This window comes from Chlamydotis macqueenii, chromosome 16 (genome assembly GCF_036417535.1).
Source record: "Chlamydotis macqueenii isolate bChlMac1 chromosome 16, bChlMac1.mat, whole genome shotgun sequence".
In the NCBI taxonomy this organism is placed as follows: domain Eukaryota; kingdom Metazoa; phylum Chordata; class Aves; order Otidiformes; family Otididae; genus Chlamydotis; species Chlamydotis macqueenii.
This window is the reverse complement of record NC_141571.1, coordinates 2,512,243-2,531,826: the sequence shown is the minus strand read 5'-3', so window position 1 is coordinate 2,531,826 and position 19,584 is coordinate 2,512,243.

Genomic DNA, 19,584 nt, shown 5'->3' with positions numbered 1-19,584 from the left:
AACTCGATTCGCAGGCTGTCCCGTGGTGTGCGGGAGGACGAGAGCGGCTGACGCCGTCCGTGCAATATCCTGCTTGGACGCTTGGAGGCAAAGCTGCATTTCTGGACAGGCGTGCAGGCACCAGATGCTGCGCGGCTGCGGCCTCCTGCTCGGGCTGGGGCTGCGGGCGTGGCTGGGGCTCCTGCTGACCCCTCCCGGCTCTTCCCTTGGGATTTGGGGCAGGCACCGACCTCCATGGCTGGGTGCTGCTGCCCGTGGGCTCTGTCCTGCTGTGACCGGTCGCGATGTGGGCACGAAGCCGCCTGCCCTGAGCGGCGGGGCCCAGCTCCCCGCTGCCGGGGAGAGGAGGTGATGGGTGCTGGTGATGCTGCTGAGGGCACCCTGCCAGGGTCACCGCGGGCTCGAAAGCAGCGGTGGCTCCTCGGCCAGACATCCTGTTCTAGAAAGCATCTGCCGGTGAGGTTTGCAGCCATAAAATAACTTCCGCGTCTCTCTCTCGTGAGCTGCGTTAAACTTCTGTAAATTAGAAATCAATATTTTAATGCTGTGACAGGGTCACTGGCTGCCAGCTGTTAATGAAAACCATTTTTTCCCAACTTTTTCTGCTCCAGTCCCCTTTCCAGTCACTGGGCCGGTTTCCTGGGCGTGCAGCATCCCGCCAGAGCCTGCAGCTGACCAGAGGAAGGTCTCCCTCACCCAGTCCCTCCAGCCGAGGCCAGCGGTGCCGCTGGGGTTTGGCCCTGGGGATGCTGTGGGTGCCCTGACGCGCAGCCGGAGGCAGCGGAGTTCCTCGCCGGGGTATTTTGGGGGGAAAGGTTTATCCTGAGGGATTGCCAGCAGAGGGCAATGCTGTGGTGGGTTTCCATGTCGGAGTGGTTCGGTAGGTGTTCGCACTGCTCCTCAGACCCCCAGCCGAACCGGGGTGCAGGTTGTCTCTGGCCTTTAGTGAGGCTGCAGGGCACCCGCGTCGGGTTTGCACAGCCGCGTCACCAGTACACCAGTAGAGACATCCTTCCAGCCGGCCGCGGCAAACGCTGCCGCTCCCCACGGCGTGCCGAGGCGAGGAGCACTGGCGCCCATGCAAGCAGGACATGCGTGGGGCTGGTGGGGGGCTCGGTCCCTCGGGGGCGTGGTAGGGGAAGGGGAAAATGCCATTACAAGTGGCAAAATGCGGTGGGGTGACATGGAATACGCGTGGTGCAGAGCACAGAAAAGCACGCTCGGAGACTGGGAAATCCTTGAATAACCAGGGAGGCCCCCAGGTGCCCGGATGGTCCCGCGGTGCGTTCTCGTGGCTCAGCTGCTGGGCTGCAGCGTGGCAGGGATGTGTCGAATCCTGCACAGGAGCTCAATGCTCTTTTCCAAGTGACTCCGCAGCTCGCTGTCCGTGCCTTGCTCTGCCCGGCTCGCGGTGTCCTCTGCAGCGCCAGATGCCTGTCTCTCCCACCGAGGTGGGCTGGGAAAGCAACACGCTTTCCTGCTCTGGCCACCTCCGGAGGTGGCAGAGGTGACATCCAGTGACAGCAGCGTCGTGTTTGGGGGGCACAAACGCCTTCCCCTGCCCCACCTGTGACTTTTTGGCAGCACAACCAGCAGCATCGCTGTGCGGTGCCGGCCGCAGCTCCTGGGCACTGGGCTTTCTTCTCCGGCACCAGGCACTGACATCTTTATTTCACCCTCCGGGAAAGCTGCTGCTTCTCAGGCTGCCGTAAGCGCAGCCCCGTCCCCAAACCCAGGAGGCCCTGGCTGGGCTTCTGCTCTGCGTTTTCCAAAATCGCACTTGTTCGGCTGCCAGGGAAGAAGTTTGCCTTGTTCTTCCAAAAAAGGTCAGAACAAGGAGGCCAGTCTCATCATAAATAAAATATAATCTGTCTTCATTATGAAGTGTGCACCCGCTCCAGCATAAATTATGGAGAAAGAGCGTTGCCGGCCCCGACGCTCGAGGCTGGAGGCAGAAGGCTGCTTGCAGGTAAGAGAATGGCTGGGGTAAACCGTCCTCAGCCCTCCTCCCTGGGCGCTGGGAGCAGAGCCCGGGGCAGGTCTCGGCCCCTGCCATGCCGGGGGGACAGGCGAGGTCGGCTGCAGCTGGGAGCTGTCACCATGCAGGGCTCCAGGTTTGAGCGGCGGTGGCTGCGTGCCCATGGCTCTGAAGCCTCTGCGCCCTCGTCTGGGAGCTCTCCCAGCTGGGGCCGATGGCTTTTGGGGCGCTTGGCCGTGGGTGTCCACCTTCCTCCTCCTGTCCTTCATCCCCTCCCAGGTGCAAGAGCCGTTTGTGGAGCTCTGAGCAGTGAAATCCCCCCCCTTGCAGAGCCGTCCCGGGGCTGCTGTCTCTGAGCCCCGCTCCCAGCAGCTCTCCTTGCCCTCCCCAGCCTTCGGGGCACCGCGATGCTGGGGTCTCTGCGGTTCGGCACGGCCTCTGCCCGCTCACCCCTGCCGGGAAGGTTGGGTCTCAGCTCTGCCTGACCAGCAGTGACACGGAGATAAACTGCAACGTGCATATTTATTGCGGGGAAAACACAGCGCAAGGCTTTTCTTGGTGTGAGCAGTCCTGCGGTGCAAATTCTGGTCCGTGGAATAAATCCCAGGCAGGTCCGTTAGGAGCTGGGTGGATCCGGCTGCGATTTGGGGACGCAGGGAGCCTCTCCCGTCCCGCCTTGCCCTTGTGAGTCGCAGGCTTCACAAAGCCGGGCTGTGCTCCGCTCCAGCGTGCCTCGCGCGTCCACCCGGCTCTCGCCTCGGCCGGGCTCGGGGCTGGGTTGCAGCTCTCACCTCTGGTGAGAAAACCATCAGCTGATGTTTGACGGCACAGGGGGGATCCTCCTCTCGGCACGAAGTGGTTTAGAGGTGGGGAAACAGAGGCACGGAGCGGCAGTGCTACTCTGTGGGACAGGCTCTCGGGAAGCATGGCTGCTGTCTTCAGACAAGGCCACCTGGTGCCGTGTCAGCAGCCTGACCGGCAGCGCGTCCCTCTCGCGCCCGTGGCGTGGCTGTTCCTCAGGCCTTTCTCTCCCTCACCTCTGCTGGAGGATGAGGAAGGGGAAATCTGCTGTGTGGTTTCCCGATGGCTGGTTGCCATACGTGGAGCTATTACAGATGCACATGAACAATTTTAAGCGGTGGCTGTGGACCCCGATGGCAACGGGCCGCCCTTCGCCTCTGTGACGCTTTTACTTCGGCAGAGGCTCGCGCAGCCGCGTGCCCCAGGTGGCTGCTCTGGCACGGCGGGACCAAGCTGGTGGTGGTGGGCTGTTGGGCCTGGAGGCTTTGCTTTGCGTGGGGAGGGATGAATCACCTCGTGCTGGTTTGGGTGGGGCACTGGAAGCAGTAAACGCCGTGCTGAGCATCCCTAAAAATGGGGCCCAGGTCCCGGGAGGGGAGCGTCTCTGCTGCGCGTCGCTGAGGACCCGTTGCTGTGGTGGAGCCGTTCCCTCTGGGAATCTTCCAGGCGTCCCAGCTCTGGGGCTCTTGTGTGGCACAGGGGAGACGGAAGGGTTGCTGGGCTGGTGGTTGTGGCTCTGCTGGGGTTTTCTGCAGCCCCACAGGACGTGTAACTGGTTTTTCTGTCTCTTGTCCCAAAGCACTCTTCTGTTGGGTCCGAGAGCCCCACGAGCGCGGCAGTGCGTGTCCGTCCCTGCCCTCGCCCGGCTCTGCTCCTCTCTGACTGCAGAGCTGCAGAACACAAACTCTTGCGGTGACTTTCACCGGGGCCTGCCGGTGTTTTTGGGCACGGGGAGGGAACGGAAAGCTTCCAGCCCCAGGTCAGAGGTGGAGGCAGGGTTTCAGGGGTGCCAGGAGAGCGGGAGCGTGCCAGGCGTGTGCTCTCGGCCTGCTGCCTGCAGGCAGGAGCCGGGCAGCGGGCGCTGAAGCTCTGTGATGGACGCACGTTCCCAGCTGAAAACGCCGACGCGTGTCCCGCAGGCCGAGGAGGTGTTGGTGGGGGGATGTGTGATAGGGGGGCAGAGCCATCTGTCACTGCTTTCCAGTTAACGCTGGGTTTGAGATTATAATTAAATCTGACTTCTGCATTAATTTTTTTGCTAATTATTTACAAAAATGTTTTCGGATAACTGTCGCGTTGTGCAAAAGTGATATCCAGCTGGCGGGCGTGGAGCCTGGGCGCGATGATGGGCTCAGCACACTCTGCCATGGGGCCGAAGCTGCCGGGGAGCAGGTGGCCCCAGGTCCCCAGAGCCACCGCATCAGCTGGGGCTTTTTGGGAAGCTCCACATCCCGCTGGATGGAATGAGGGATACCAGCTCAAGGGATGGGCAGAGGCTTTCCTGGTGCTGTGTGCTGGCGTGTGCAGGGCTGGGGGAGGGAGGAACCGTGGGTGCCCCCCACGGGGCATCAAAGCCTCCAGTGAGGGTGCAGGAGGAGCCGTGGGTGGGACGTGAGGTGGGATCTGATGAACAACCCAATTTTGAGCATCCATTGATGAGCACCAGGGGGCTGTTCCCACCAAAATGTCACGGCTCCTGCCGCATCGGTGGGAGCTCCAGAGGCTCACCCACCTTGGAAAGCCAAACCTGTGACTGCGTTCGGTGTTGCCACCGAGTCCTGCAGGCAGGCCGCTCACGCGGGTGGCTCCAATGGCCGCATCGGCATCCGTGCTCGGGGGCAGCTGCTCAGGGATGCTCTGCCCATAGCGGGTCTCGCACCCAGAGGGAAAAACATCCCACGGCAGCAGCCTTGCAGGTCGGGAGAAGAGCAGTGCTGGAAATGTGGGGTTTTGTGCAATGGCACCCAGCCCTCCTTCGCCTCACGGTGAGGCAGCATTGGCCTCATCCTCGGGGCTCCCCGGAGCAGCTGTGCCAGCCGCTGCCGAAATGTTGGCTGCCGAAGAGCCTCCTGGCATTTCAAAGCACTGGCATCTGGACGAGCTGCAAGAACGAGAGCCGGTGTCAGTGGGGGAGGCTGGGGAGCTAGCAGGACTGAGGGGGTGGCTGAGGGATGCAGATGGATGCTCGGGTGCAGCAGAGGAGGGACATCGGGGACTGACAGCGCGGCTGGGGTCTCTGCAAGCTTCTTGGCCTCATACCTGAGCTGCTCGGCGCGGGTTCAGCCCTGGGACTCCCTTCTGCCACCACCAGCGGCCGAGGGGGCCGGAGTCTCTGGGAGCTGTAAATGCCAGCCAGCCTCTCCGCAGAGGCTCCGTTTCCGCCTTTTTCATGGAAACTGGCTTTGGTGGGGCCCCGGCAGCTGTGCTCTGCCATTCCTGCTCAGCGCATCCCGAAACCCTGTCCTCTGGGTGCAATGCCAGCGAAGCCCAGTCCCACCGCGTCAGCCCGAGAGCACGGATGTCCTTCCCCAGGCAGGATCTGAACTGGTTCAGCCTCCTCCTGCTGTGGGGGGAAGCAGTGCTGGTGGATGCTGGCCGCCCAGTGGCTCCGTGGAAGGATGTGCCACCGCATATTTTGTTTTTACAGGCGTCTGCGTTGAGATTTGTCAGATGGCTGCAACAGGGAGCAGCTCTGCGTCGCACGTACGGTAGACAGTGCGGTCCCCTGGCCCTGCTGAAGCACCGGTGCCTTCCCAGCGCTCCCCGTCCTCACGTGCTTCGCCAGCCCTCGCGTGGTACGAAGGCTCTGCCTTTGCTCGCTGCGGTACGGCATCGATGGGCGACGGGTGGCAGCTGTGCCGGATCTGCTCTGCGCTGGCTGCGCCGCCGGTGCCTTGGCAAAGCCTCGGCCACTGCCAGCTCTCATCTCTTGCGCGCAGAGAGCAGGAGCATCCCCAAACCAGCGGCTAAAAGCTGTGCAGAGCAGGTGTTTTAAACAAGTTTTCCTCCACCTAGGGCAAATTTTAGGTAAGATATGTTTAAATTTTAAATCTGTGCTTCTCGCTTGCTGCTGTTGTGGCCCCTCTGACTTTCGGGAGGCGGGTTACGGAGCTGGGTGGGACGGAGCTGCGGAGGCCGGTGCTGGGGACACGGGAGGGTAGCGGGGAGCTGCCCTGGGGTGAGCAGGACCCTGTGGTTGGCTGTCGGGGTGCGGGATGGGGTTCACACCCTCAGTTCTGGCTGCTGCTTTTCCCTGCGTTAGCACGATGCGGATCAGCTCGCGCGGCTGAGCGCGTTGTAGGTTGCAGGTTTTCTGCGCCGGTCGGCTCTGTGGCTGTACAACGTGTAGTTCCCAACCGATTTACAGAAAGTCAAAATACAAAGAAGGCGGAGAAAAAGGAAAAAAACCATTTTTCAGTTTAACAGCTGGTGACACCTCAATAGCTGCCACTGTGGGCTTTCGACAGCGCTTCACAAGCTGATATCTGACGTTATTTCTTAGTCTCGCTTGGTCCAGTTTCACCTCAATTCTGAGCAAATATTTGCAGATCTCATCTAATCCAGCCGGCACAGCACCGGAGAACTTCATTGTGTCTGCAGCTGGCTTGGTACCAACCATATCCCCTGGCCGGGGCCAAGGGCCACCAGAATAAAGTTAAATCGGGAGAGCGAAAGGATGGGAGAGCAAAGAGGCCGTGCACACACGCGGTTTGCTGGGAGCGTTTTTTGGGGACCAGGATGCTCCTTCCCACATGTCTGCCCAGCCCCAGGGCTGTTGGGGCCTGGTGGGCATCTCCCTGCCCCCGGGGGCTCTGGTCCTTCTGCAAAATCCTCCGGGCACATCCGAAAGGAAAAGTACGGCGCTGACTCCACTGGCAAGGGACCGGCGGAAACATGGCATGAGGGGACGAGCCACGTCCCAGCGCCGGAGCCCGGCTGGGGCAAAGCACGACGGGAGGAAGCATTGCTCGGTCAGGCAAGCGGAGAGAGTTTTGCTGTGATATACCTGTCGCGACGCTTTTGGAGAGGGTGACAAATCTTCCTGCACCCACCGCTTTCATCGCTCACCCGTCGTTTATTCTCCCCCACCAAACCATCCCTCGGCGAGGCCGGGAGGTGCTAAATCAGCTCCTTCTCAGCGCCACGGCTCGTGTTATTGCTGTGAAGGTTTGCGACGCTTTTGTTTTACCAATCCATCAAAAACCAATTCTAGGTCAGGGAGAGTGATGGGTGCGTTGGGATAACGATCCGGTGAGAGCTGTAGGCTTCTCCTGGGCGTGTGCTGTCGGGGTCCTCGTCGCTCCGGCGGCGGCCGGTGTGGAGCTGGGGACGGTCCTTGCCGCGGTGCTGGGCTCGGTGAGCAGTGCGGTGTCGCGGGCGTGAACTGGCTCAAGTCTGTTGCCATGAATTTGAGTCAAAGGTTTTGGGAAGTTCTTCTCTTTCTTCTGCTTATCTTCACAGAGACGGCAATGGGTGCTCAATGTTCGTGGCGAGCTGATGTCTGGTTCAGCAGCGCTCGTAGCCAAGCAGCGTTCAGACAAGGGGTGCCGTGAATGGCTGAGTCCTTTTTGGGGATCACTCCAAACCCCAGCAGGCTGCACCCAATGGGCTGAGCTGGGCCTGTGCTTGAATCCTGGAGGTAAAATCCCAGCACTTAAGTGTGGAAGACCTGCCCCAGCCCTGCTCATAAGAAATCTGGAGCCCACTGGGTGCCGTGGCAAAGCTGGGATCCCCCGGGTCCCACGGCAAAGCAGGACCCAGGGTGCCACAGCACACAAACCTTCTTTCCCCGTGTCTCCCACTGCCTTGCTGCCCCGTTCTGGGTGCCATCTCCCACCCCATGCTGCTGTCACTCCGGGCCAGCATGTCCCACCACAGCCGAAGGCGATGGTACCATGGGTTGAGCTGCCTTCGCGGCCATGCGGCTCTGCAGGGGCCCACATCCAAACATCCCTGTCCCAGCTTCGAGACCTCAACTGTGATTTTTGTCCCCCGGGCTGTTAATTCTCTGATCAGCTCGTTGTACCCTGCCCAGCGCAGGATCTCCACTGTCCTGGCATCGCAGTGCCCCAGCCTGAACCCCACCCGACCCCAGCCAGTGCTTTTCATTTTTCAGCACCATGAGTGCTAAAATGGCCCATCTACATAAAAAAAAAATGTGCTTTTTATGCAGCCAGGCAACTGATTTTCTCACCTACATCACCAGTAGCATCTTCCCTCTGCCCAAACCCTGCTGCAGCGCGGACCCAAGGGAACGGCAGCGGGGCAGCGAGATGGATGTGCGGAGCTGGGGGTGATGGATGGACAGGCGCCTGGCAGGAGGACGGCAGCGGAAGAGCAAGCTGATTTCAATCGACTGGTTAACGACTTCATAAAGTCAGCGGCTTGTTGGCAGCGCCTGGCAGTTCATTTTTAACAGCGGGGCTCAGCCCCAGAGCAAGCTGCCTCCGAAACTCAAAACTCAATCAGCAGCTCCGGGGCTGAAAAGAAGCTGGATTTGCACCAAGTTTTGCTCTTCCCCGCATCCCCATCCATGCTCAGCGTGCTGCGTTCCTGCCGTCCCCCAGTCCCGACGGAGGAATCATGCTCTTCCACGGTGTTAATCACAACCCGGGGCCTACGTTAACCTGTTCAACATCCGAAGGAGCCGGGGACGACTGGCACCCATGGTTTGACCCACACACGACATTCGTTTTCTTTCCGGATTGGTGCGCTCTGACAATCCACGCAGCCTGGGGTGGATCGGGCCCCTCTCACCCCCCCGTTATTCCCTCCCCAGCCTCGTGTCCCGTCCCCCTGATGAAGAGGGATCATTGCTGTCACTGCTTATCTATGGCGCGTCTCGAAATGCTTGTCATATAATTTCATCTTTTTCAAGTCCCACAGCGTTGCTTGGCAAAATGCTGGCTATTTCCACTACTCTTCCTGCTCTCTGCTCGTTTAATTTTCTTACTGCAGGCTTCACCCCCTCCCTCTCCCATCCCTGGCTCTCCTGCTGCTGACCCACCATCCGTGGTGGCTTCTCAGTGTGAGCAGAAAAGGTGATGCTGCAGCCAGGGCTTCATCTTCAGCTCTGCACTGTGACTTTATGGTCTTGTTTGAAATCTTCACCTTAAATGCCTTTAATGGCTCCCTTCAGCCTGCCTGTGACCCGTTCCCCATCATTCTGCTGTCCCTCCTGCTCCCACACCCCACAAAGCATCGCAGCTTCTCCCATGGGCGAGGCCCACTCCTGGTGAGGTCCAAAACTTTCAGGATAAAACCATAAGGGCATCCTGCTTTCCACTGATTTGATGACTTATTTATGGGCACGTGTGCAAAAAGTGTTTCTATATTTAATCGACTCACTGCCAGCAGCCCGAGGGCAACGGGGCCGCATTATTTCGGCGTCTTGAGCTCACGGTTATGGAGCGGTGGGGTTAGAGCCACGGCGAGGGGCTGGCCGCGGAGGAAAAGTCTCTTTGGCGTGGCAGTGTGTGGCAATACATACTAATTAAGACAAATGTAATTACCCGGGCTGTAGCTCATGCTTAACAAATCAGAACCAAAACACGGAGACAGGGAAAACAGGCTCGTGGCTTTGGAAAGCAGAGCTCAGGCGTCGTCTCCAGTCAGCGACGCTCCCGGAGTGCAGCCAGGGCACGGGGATGACTGCTCAGCTTCCTCCACTGCCAGAAAGTCACTGCTGCAAACTAAAGGGGTGAAAACAAAAAGAAAAAATATCAAAGAAAGAAAAAAAAAAAGTGTATCAAGAACTTGGCTTGAAAAAATGACCCAGGTGTCCCCGGGTCCTTTGTGAGTTCAGTGCCGGCTGCATTAAAAATCCTCATCGTCTTCATGCACAGCCGTTAACTAATGAAGGAACGCCAAGCTCTTGTTAAAAATCCTGAGCTGGATCACTTCAGACTTCAGGCTTTAATTTTTTTCCAGGCTTTAATTTTTATCAGGTCATCTGATTTTTAGCAGATAAGTCAGGTGTTGATTTTTATCAGAAAGGAGCTGCTGGTGAAAGCTTAATGCACGGATCATGAGTGAGTGCTAGTGAGGATGGTGGGACAGAGCTGCTGAAGTTTCCCTTTGGGACAAGACCATGAGGACGAGAGGAAATGGCCTCAAGTTGTGACAGGGGAGGTTTAGGGTCGGTATTAGGAAACACTTCTTCACTGAAAGAGTGGTCAGGCACTGGAACAGGCTGCCCAAGGAAGTGGTGGAGTCTCCATCCCTGGAGGTGTTCAAAGAACGTGTAGATGTGGCACTTCAGGACATGGTTTAGTGGACATGGGGGTGTTAGGTTGATGGTTGGACTTGATGATCTTGGAGGTCTCTTCCAACCTTAAAGATTCTGTGATTCTACGACAAACGTGGTGCATGGGGATGCATGGGTACTCCTGCACCAGCGCGGCTGAGCTCAGTGCCTTGCCTGGGATGTTGCCCAGCCACGGATGTTGCCTGCTGGGGCAGAGACCGTGCACTACTGCCGTCGCACACCTTGGGAAAACACTGGTGGCTGTGCGGACCCTCTGTAAGGGCTCGATGGGGTTCTCCAGAGCTGCTCTGCCTGGAGCTCCCCTCACCTGGCTGTGCTGGCGGGAGGGGGTCTGCATTCGCCGTCTTGTGGTTCCCACTCTCAGAGGGGTGTTTGCGAGGGGATGTTGGAAAGCAGATTAATGAGCAAGACATTACGAATTAAACCAATAAAAATCGACATGGTAAGTAGAGCTGCTGTCAAATGGTGCTCCCGAGGGAGATAATATCCCTTCCCCCTTGATTTCTCAGTAAATCCATTGTGATTAATGCTGTCACAGGGGAAACGCTGTTATTACAAATACATTGATGATGGCCGAGCTGTAGAATTAATAACACTGGGTATTACTTAACTAATTAGCTGCTGTTTTCAAGAGGACTGTGATCCAGATGCATTAAATTGAGCCTTGCGTGGCATTGGGCTGTCTTTGCTGCAAGGAGATGGAACGAGAAGCATCTCCTCCTTTTTGGCCAAATGCCACCTCCCTGTGGCACCGTCATTCAGCTGAGCTGCTTGCTGGTTGGCGGCGCCCATGGAAGCCCTGGGAAGCTGATGGTGGAGTCTTGTGGTGTCGGAGACCAGCAGCAACTGAGGGAGGAAGTGGAACCAGGACCTGGCATCTCCAGGTGGTCCTCAGCCCTCCAGGGCTGCCCATGCTGGGGACCCAAGGCCACCACAGCCCACGGGAACTTGGGCCATCTTGGGAATGTGCTCATCCCTCCTTGCTGCCTCGTGGTTTCAGGGCTCCTCTGAAGGATTTTCCAACACCTTTTTTTTTTTTCCTTCTGCTTTTCCCACCTATTGCAGAAACGCAATTAGCAGGAGACATCCATAGCTGGGGGCTTGCTTTGCCCATTGCTGGTTGACACTTCCACACTGGGAAATCTTGATAACTAACCGCACGTTGAGCTTCACCAAGAGTGGTACCTGCTTAGAGGACAAACTGGGTGTGAACAGGAGCTGGAAGGAGATAGGTGGGTTGAAAATGCTCAACACACCGATGCTGCACAGGTCAACAGGATCTTGGAGACCCTTTTCTCACCTTGGGAAAGCCATCTCCTTTTGTCAGGCAGACCTGGGAGCTGTGGGCAGCCTTAGCAGTTTTTCAGCGCATCCAGTTTCAACTCAGAGCAAAGGCCAGGTGGGGGTGAGGCAGCCCCAGGAAGGGTCTTGTCCAGTCCGTGCCAATGGTTGTGTCCTGCTCAGCATCGTTGGACAACTTCTTGGCGGTTGCTGCGTTATGGTGGTTTGTCTGACAGAGGTCTGCTGGGGGCTGAAAGAGAAATAAACCCTGTAAGGTCAGGCAGCGAGGTTGGACAGATGGTTCAGGGGCTGCATTTCGGCTGGAGAGGCTCGTTGCTGCTGGGCCAGTGCTGTGTCCCCCCTGCCAGCAATGCCCCAGCTCCCCAGGGACGCGGTCCCTCCTCCGCATGAGCATCGCTGTCTCCAGGTGATGGAGCGGGCTCGTCCCCTCCTCCATCCCCCAGCCCCATTCCCTGCTCCTCCTGACACAAATGCATCCTGACGCTGCTGGAGGGCTCCTCTCAGTGCCTTCCAATTAACACCTACTTAAAATTCAAATGCAAATAAATTTTTAATTTCCTTAATTAAAAGTATTTCCTCGTTAGATCTGAATAATGAGATCTGAAGAACAGAAGTACAAGGACGTGCCTGGCCACATCGGAGGGGACCGAGGCACGGGCGAGCAGGGCAAGAGCCCAGGAGCAGTGGGACTCTGCCACACGTGTTTGGGAAGCCAGCACGGGCTGGAGCTCAGCATCCCTCGCACCTCCAGTGAGTGAAATTCACCCAAGCGGCAGCTTAAAATGATATCACCCCTGGTTTAGCAAAGGTTGAAGGTGATGGATTGCTCCCATGGCCTCCCCTACAGCCCAAAGCAAGGCCCTAAGAGGCTGCTGGGGGGGCTGGAGCCGCTAAGGGGGCTGACCCGCTCTTGCTTGCGCTATGGGGGACACGGGAGTTGGGGTCCGTGGGCAAGGTGGAGTAGGATCTTCCCTGGACAGAACCCAACGGAGGATGGGGCGAGCTCCCTCCCCGTGTGCCGCTCTGCTGCCAAAATGCCTCTGCCCCAAAATAACTCTGGTTTTCTCAGCTTGGCCATTGCGCCGGTGAAATGCCGGAGACCCGCGTGTCGGGACTCTGGTGTCCTCGTGACCGTGGAAAAAAAGGAAAATATATGAGTTTTCTCATGGATGGGAGGTGCTGCAGTAAAGAAATAGATTAGATCTGCTCCGATCTGACGGAAAGGCTGCTGAGTGAAAGCGTAGCTGTCCGAACTCTGAATCTCTGAAATGTCCCTGCCACTCTGCGCGTCGCCTGTCCGCTCCGTCTCTCCTAGCATTGAGCTGTCTTTGGGAGCTGTTAATGTACGTGTTTAAATTCGTAACAATTTGCCCATTAAAATGCTGCGGATCAATGAGTTGTTCTTGAACGAGGCGGAGAGCTCCGCGTGTACGGCTTCAGAGAATTTATGAGCTGGTGTGTTTGCACCTCGCAGCATGCTTGTTAGATGCTGTAGGTGAAGTGATTTGTACAGATCACTGCCACTTGTACCAACCAGCCTGGAATAATTCAAAAGCAATCGCATAAATCATTTATTAGTTATTACTGAAGTATTTACGCAGCAAAGGGGTGTGTTCATTTGAATTGTCGGCGGTTTTTTCACCAGCATTTGTTGCATTGACAAAGAATTTTTGGGGCCCTTGTGCATCCCCCTAACAGGACGTGCTGACTGCAGGAGCGGCCAAACCTTTGCCCGGCCGAAGTTTGGGCACCGAGCCCCTCACTGCAGCCCCCGGTCTGACCACTGCGCATCTATGCATTCCCTCAAGTAACGAGCAGGTATCCCAATTAATTCTCATTTCCAGCAGCAGCTGAAACAAGCTCCACAATGCGCACGCTGCCATTTGATGCGGATGAACTGTGCTTTGGTGGGAATTCAATTACACCATTTTTCCTCGCTGAACATAATGCATTTTGACGATACCGTTGTTTCAGTGCTAATGAGATGCATTTTAGCTGCTGTGAAGACTGTATTTCTCCCTGCACTTAGTGCACAGGATCCACGTTAATTACAGCTTCGGTGGAGAAAAACCCACAGAGTTACTACCTGCGTTTTACTCCTGGTAATAGCAGTTTCCTTGCGTTGCCAGGAACATTATGGATTCACTTCTAAGCCACATTTTATACCAAACAACTTGATTGTGATAGCAGGGAGGAAGCAGCTCTGCTTTCCTTCAGCTGCTCGGTCGGCGTTGGAAAAGGGTCACTGGTAATGGGGAGGCTGGATGCGTTCGAGCTGGAGCATCCTCGGAATAAAAGCATTTATGGAAGTTGGTTTGAGAGGGTTTTGTGGGATGTATGAGACACAAGGCCAATTTAAATCGGCAGATGATGGGCCCACACAAAGATGTGCCTTCTCCGTGGGATGGGAGGCCGTGGCCAGCTGGGCTTCCTGTATTCCAAGGAAGAGGTATGTCTGCTCTTTGTCTTCTTTTTGAGAGTTCCCAAACTCTCAGGCCTGGCAGTACAGAGTTTCCCTGGTATTTCTCTGGTGGGAGAAGTCACAGAAGAAGTAAGTCTGTAAGTCACAGCAGAAACCTCATGTTTTGGCCGTGGGTTTTGTCTCCTCGCTGAAACCATGGTGCTTTCCCGCATTTCTGGTGCGAGGTGGGACCGTTGGGATGCCACGACACCGGCTTCCAACTGGGGAGTGTCGAGCAGCCCTGGGGTTGCTCTAATGCTCTGGAGCACCGGCCTTGTGAGTTTACAACCTCCTCCTTTACATTCATTTCCCTCTCTCCGTGCAGCGGTGCAGGCTGAGAGGCCGAAGCAGATGGCTCGGAAAAGCCGGGCGGTTGTGAGCCGCGTGAAGCACGTGTGCAACGAGGAGTCAGCAGTCCAAAGCACTGCAGGGATATGTAATAAAAGATTGATCACATGTGTGGTAGCATGTTGTATAAATCACGCCGCAGCCTTCGTTTAGCGTCAACGCCTTCTCTGTTAATCGCTGGAAATCATTTGTAGCCTTCTACGACGCATCTCGGTAATTGTCACGGAAAAAATAGAAACAATTATTTCTGTTAATCATTCATGGCTTTATTTAAGTATTTATCTGTCTCCCTTCGTTTGAAGTTCGCCTCCCTCTCAGCAGAGGGGAGACCCCGTGCCCACCGGCGTGGCTGAACGGGGAGCGCTGCAGCCGGGCTGGGAGCCGGCACCGAGGTGGGTGACGGACAGAGATGTTGTTCCTCAGCCCGGCGAGGCCATGAGGCTTTGGCTTCTGTGGGAAACGACTGAAGAGATAAAGATGTATCTGCTGTTGAACCTCTTTGATTATGGGCTACGGTGAAATCCGTAATGTCATGCACCAAGTCTCACCGAGCTTCCCCGAGGAGGAGCCGGGTGGGAGGAGAGGGAGAGGCGGGGGTCCATGGCTGGTGTGGGGGGCATGGGCAGCTCTGCTTTGGGTCTTTGGAAAATGAGCTTGCACGGAGCGCTGGGGAGAAAGGTGCTCTACACCAAGTGGAGAGCTTTTTGGGAAAAGCATTGAGAAGGATCTCACCCCGGTTGTTCCTTCGTTCCTTCTGAAGTGAATGCTGCTCTTTTTCCAAAAAAGCGTCTGTTTTCTTTTTCTTTTTTTTTTTTTTTCTCCTCCTTTTGATACTAATGGAACTCACGGCTCTGTTGTGCTCCTGATGCAGGCTCCCTGTTTGCCACCAGCTCCGGGCAAGAAGTCGTTTAAGAGGAAACCACCTTTTTTCTAGAGTCCCCAGCACCTTCAGCATGGTGGATGCTTTTGAAGAAAATCAGGCAGGTACTGAGACCTTGAAAATCTGAATCCTTTTGAAAAATCAGGGCTGTGTTTCAGGCAGCTGTGCCATGAAGCCTGGCTCTGCTCTGAGCTTGCAGAGGTGGGAGCTGCAGCACCGGTGAGCAGCACAGGGTTTTGCCGTGCGGCCAACCCCAAGGGCTTCCAAGTGGAAAACAAATCAGAGGATTGAAAAAAAAATAGAGACTCAACTGTCCTTTTACATTCCCTCTGGTTGTGAACGCTCCTGAATTGTGTTTTTATGATGTCCTTTGCAGTGTCAGCAGCTGAAAATATACCAAATTTGAAAACTGTAAAGTGTGAGTGTCTGGGAATCCCGGGACTCCAGGAGCCCCAGAATGTGGGAACAGAGACAAAACCTGGCCCTGCCATGGGTGCAGTGCCCTAGATGGAGGTACAGGATACCTGGCTGCCCGCCCACCCACTCGCATCCCAGCGGAGGAAGGCGTCCGGACACGGGGAGCTGACGTAGGTGACCTGCATGGGGACACCAGTGGCCACCCTGTCCGCCCCGGGATGCCTTAGGCTGACCTCATTCGATGCCTGCTCGCTGCTTTTGCTCCCTGCAAAGAGAAATTTCCAAAACTTGGAAGTGATTTTGCAAGTACTTTAAGGCACTTACTTTTATTTCCACTTTAGCAAGGAATCAGTGGAGGATGTGAAGATGTTTGACTCATCTCGATTCATCTGGTCTCTGAGCCTTCTTTTCTGGGAACGTATGGCCGTTCTCAGCCAGCCAGCCGGGTCAGTGAGGTCGGTGTAGCTCCGTGCACTCGCCGCGGGTGAGGCTGGGCCTTCGCCATAAGAGCACTCGCTGCCCAGCTGCTCCGTTAGCCGCTCTTACCTCATCCCATCGCCTCAGCGAAACACCGCTGGGTGAGTCACCGACCATTTTCTGGACCAGAAATGCGATCTAAAATACCACCTCCTCCTTCCATCTTCCACCAACAACCATCTCTTTGGCCAACCCCACATCGGACGCTGGAGCGTGCCCTCCTTCTTGGTCACGGGACAGTGAAGCGCTGGTAGATCTCGCCCTCCGCTCGCCTGCTGCTGGCATCAGCTGCGTCTTTGCAAAGGGGATGTGTTTCTGTCTGTCCAAGGAAAATGGGTATGGGGCAGTCACGGCTCCTGAAGAGGTTTCACAGATAGTAAATTAAAACTGAATGAAGAGGAGCTGACTTCAGATATAAAAATATGGGAATACTTAGAAGTAGTGGGGAAAAAACCAGTAATAAATTCATCTGGAGGAATTTACTTGAGGGTAGAGATTTCACTGTTTCTTTGAATAAAACTTGCTAGCAGGTTCAGGTAGTTCAAGTTCTCCTTAAATCTCTGGCTTGGTAGATGCCTTTGAAGGTTTAATAGTAGCTGATAGGAGGTACTGGGCCTGATAATTAAGGGGAAAGGAATGAAAATTCATCAGGTGAGTGGTCATGGTGGAGGTTTCAACAGCTCTGAAGTTCTTTGGTACTCAGTGGGATGCTGCTTTCTAGGCAGGCATGTTCAGAGGAAGGATTTTACTTAAAAAATCAATTTATAAATGGTACTCAACCCGTGGACACTTCTGCTTTAGTGATTATTGATCTTTTACAGGGAAGTGGACGGGAAAGTCTGTAAGGCCACGTCCAGCCCTGTGTCCTAGGTCATCCCAGGCTGCTCTACTCCCTTCCACCCTTCTCCCCTCAGACACAGGTCTACTTCAGGGTCTTTGTCACAAAGAAACGGCACGCATCTGTTCAGCCTGCATGAACTTTTATTTTAATCCTCGTTTCCACATCCTCTGCAATAACGACCTCGGCTGAGAAGGGAGAGCCCCTTGCAAGTGCTGCATGCCCAGAGCCGTTCTCATTGTAGTTCCCCAGAAGCACTAAAATCTCATCAGCAGCCTGGTTTAACATGATTACCAGCCCAGTTTCGTTTACCAGAGAGGAATGGGTAGTTTGTATCTGTTTCAGAGAAGCAGTGGTGATTTTGGTACTCTTTGTGAGATTAATTGACTCATGACAAGTTTTCTGGTTCACCATCTCCAGAGGTCTGGTCATAGACATTCTTCCTCTTCTGCTGCTTGAAAACAGATGGCTATTTATTCAGCAGTCATGTTGGAATAATGTGTGTTTCCATGCCTCTGTATATGGATGGTCAACAGGGAGCAGTCTGTCTTCATGTAATTTTAAATATCTTAGAGGATCCAAACGCACAACCCTGCATTTGGGGACTTCATGTAGATTTGTGACCCTCTTTAGAGGAGCTGAGATCATAAAATAGTGACTGGAATTCATGGGGACGTAAATATCATATTTTCATGTGCGGCAGCTATAACCTTGCTTGAATATTGTCTGTGTTATTTGGAGGGAATATGGACCCATTTGGCTTATTTAATCAATCTGAAAGTTGCGAGACAGGATGGAGGCACTAGTTCTAATAATGGAATAAACTGTACACAAGAGCTGGGAAGGCAGCTCAATGTCCTCTGACAGCAAAAATGTTATTTTTAGGCCTTTCTAGAGGTTTATTTATGGAAGAATGCATGCTCCTGCACTCTTTGGAACAGAGCAGTGCTGGTGGGAAGAGCCATCTTCTTGCCTTCATCAGAAAGGTGCATGCCGTATTTCATTGGCTTTTAGCTGGGATGAGCTGGAAGCCCCTTTGAAGCATCAGGGAGCGATGGTCTCTATGGACAGGAGACTAACTGTGCTGTTTGGGAGGTCTCTAAGCTGGAGTGCAGATCTGGAGAACCTCAGCTGTGCTGCCAACTGACAAAGTGTCCGGTGCGTGGTCTCAGCGAGGACTTTCGGGGGCTACAGGCTCAGACTGGGCCTCCAACATGGCCATAATGGCGCATGACTGTCCCGTTCTGGGGTTGTCTTGTAATGAAGGTCCCATTTTCCGTGGTTCAGAGCTACGGCAGAAATGGGAGGTACAAGGTGGGCCTAAGATAGGCGGAGCACTAACCGTTCTTCCCCCTCTCCAAGGTCAGCTATCTATTTCGAGTTTTTGGGGAGTCAAATCATATTTATGAATAACTTATTGTACAAAGGTTTAAACTGTCAACAGAGTGATTTGTGAATAAACATTTTCATTACTTGGCTGGCTCTATGGATGGATGAATAATATCCATCAAATAAATTATTCATCTTTTTCCCTCCTTGCCATCATCAGATAAATTCTTTGTGATTTATATTTGTTCATTATTCATCTGGCTACGAGAAACAGACATATTAGAGATGGGGTAAGGGCTAAATCTGCTTTACTGAAGCCAGTGACAGAGCTCTGGCTGATAGTGGAGGCTGTACCAACACAAATCTCATCCCATGGGCGGTGAGAGTCTCCAGGTGATGTGGGCAAAGCCACTTTCTTCAGCTCTGGTACCTGAATCCCAGCTTCTTCACTTCCTCTCGTACGTTGGGGCTGCCTTGGACTACTTTGCAGAACCCATGGGTTAGGGATGCCACTCTGGATGGCTGACGAGTTGTGTCCTTTGGCCAGGTCAGGGCTGCAGAAAATCAGGGCTGCCCAGAGAGGTGATGGATGCCCCATCTCTGGAAACATTCCAGGCCAGGTTGGCCGGGGCTCTGAGCAACTTGATCTGGTTGGAGATGGCCCTGCTCCTTGCAGGGGGGTTGGGCTGGATGGGCTTTAACGGTCCCTTCAACCTAAACCATTCTGTGACTCTAAAATATACACATGTGCTTTTGGAGAACGCGATTCTTCAAAGACTCTTCAAAGATTCTTCAAAGTGTGTTGGAGTCCAGGGACAGTAAAGAGGAGGGTTATTCATCTTTATAGCAGCTTTTGCAGTGTTTTACGTAACATGGGTCTGAGGCTGCAGTCCCTCCTTTCCCAGGTTCCCACTTTGCAGTCTCCTCAGGTGGCTTTTGCCCTGGTGAAGCTGTGCCAGCACACCCTTTGGCATGATGTTGGGGGGATGCCATGAGCAATGGGCCACCAAGACCGGGACGTAAGGGCTGCAGGGGCCAAGTGTGGCAAGCTCCATAGGGGCAGACCTTTGGTATCTTCCCTTTCAGCTCTGCCATCTTTCAAAAAAGGCCAGTGTGTAGTAGAGGGAAGGCAGATGGTTTTGGTTTTCCTTCAACTTCATTGCTTCCCAGCAGGTTCCTCTTCAAAACACTCCAGCACCAGGGATATGGAAAGGCTTTCCAGTGGTGCCAGTGGAGGGAGGGGGAGAGGACTTCATATGGCTCCTCTTCAAAAAGAAGCCAAGAAAACTGTCGCAGAAAGCTGACTGAAGGGACAGACGTAGTGGGCATCTACTGCTCCTGCTCAAAGGTGACCTTTCATCTGATTTACGAGCACGATGTTGTTCCACAGCCTGGTGGCTGAACCAGCTTAAAGTTTCAAACTTTTGCTTTTTTGCTTTATACCCCTTCTGAAAAGTGTGTTGATGGTTATTTTCCTTTTCAACCA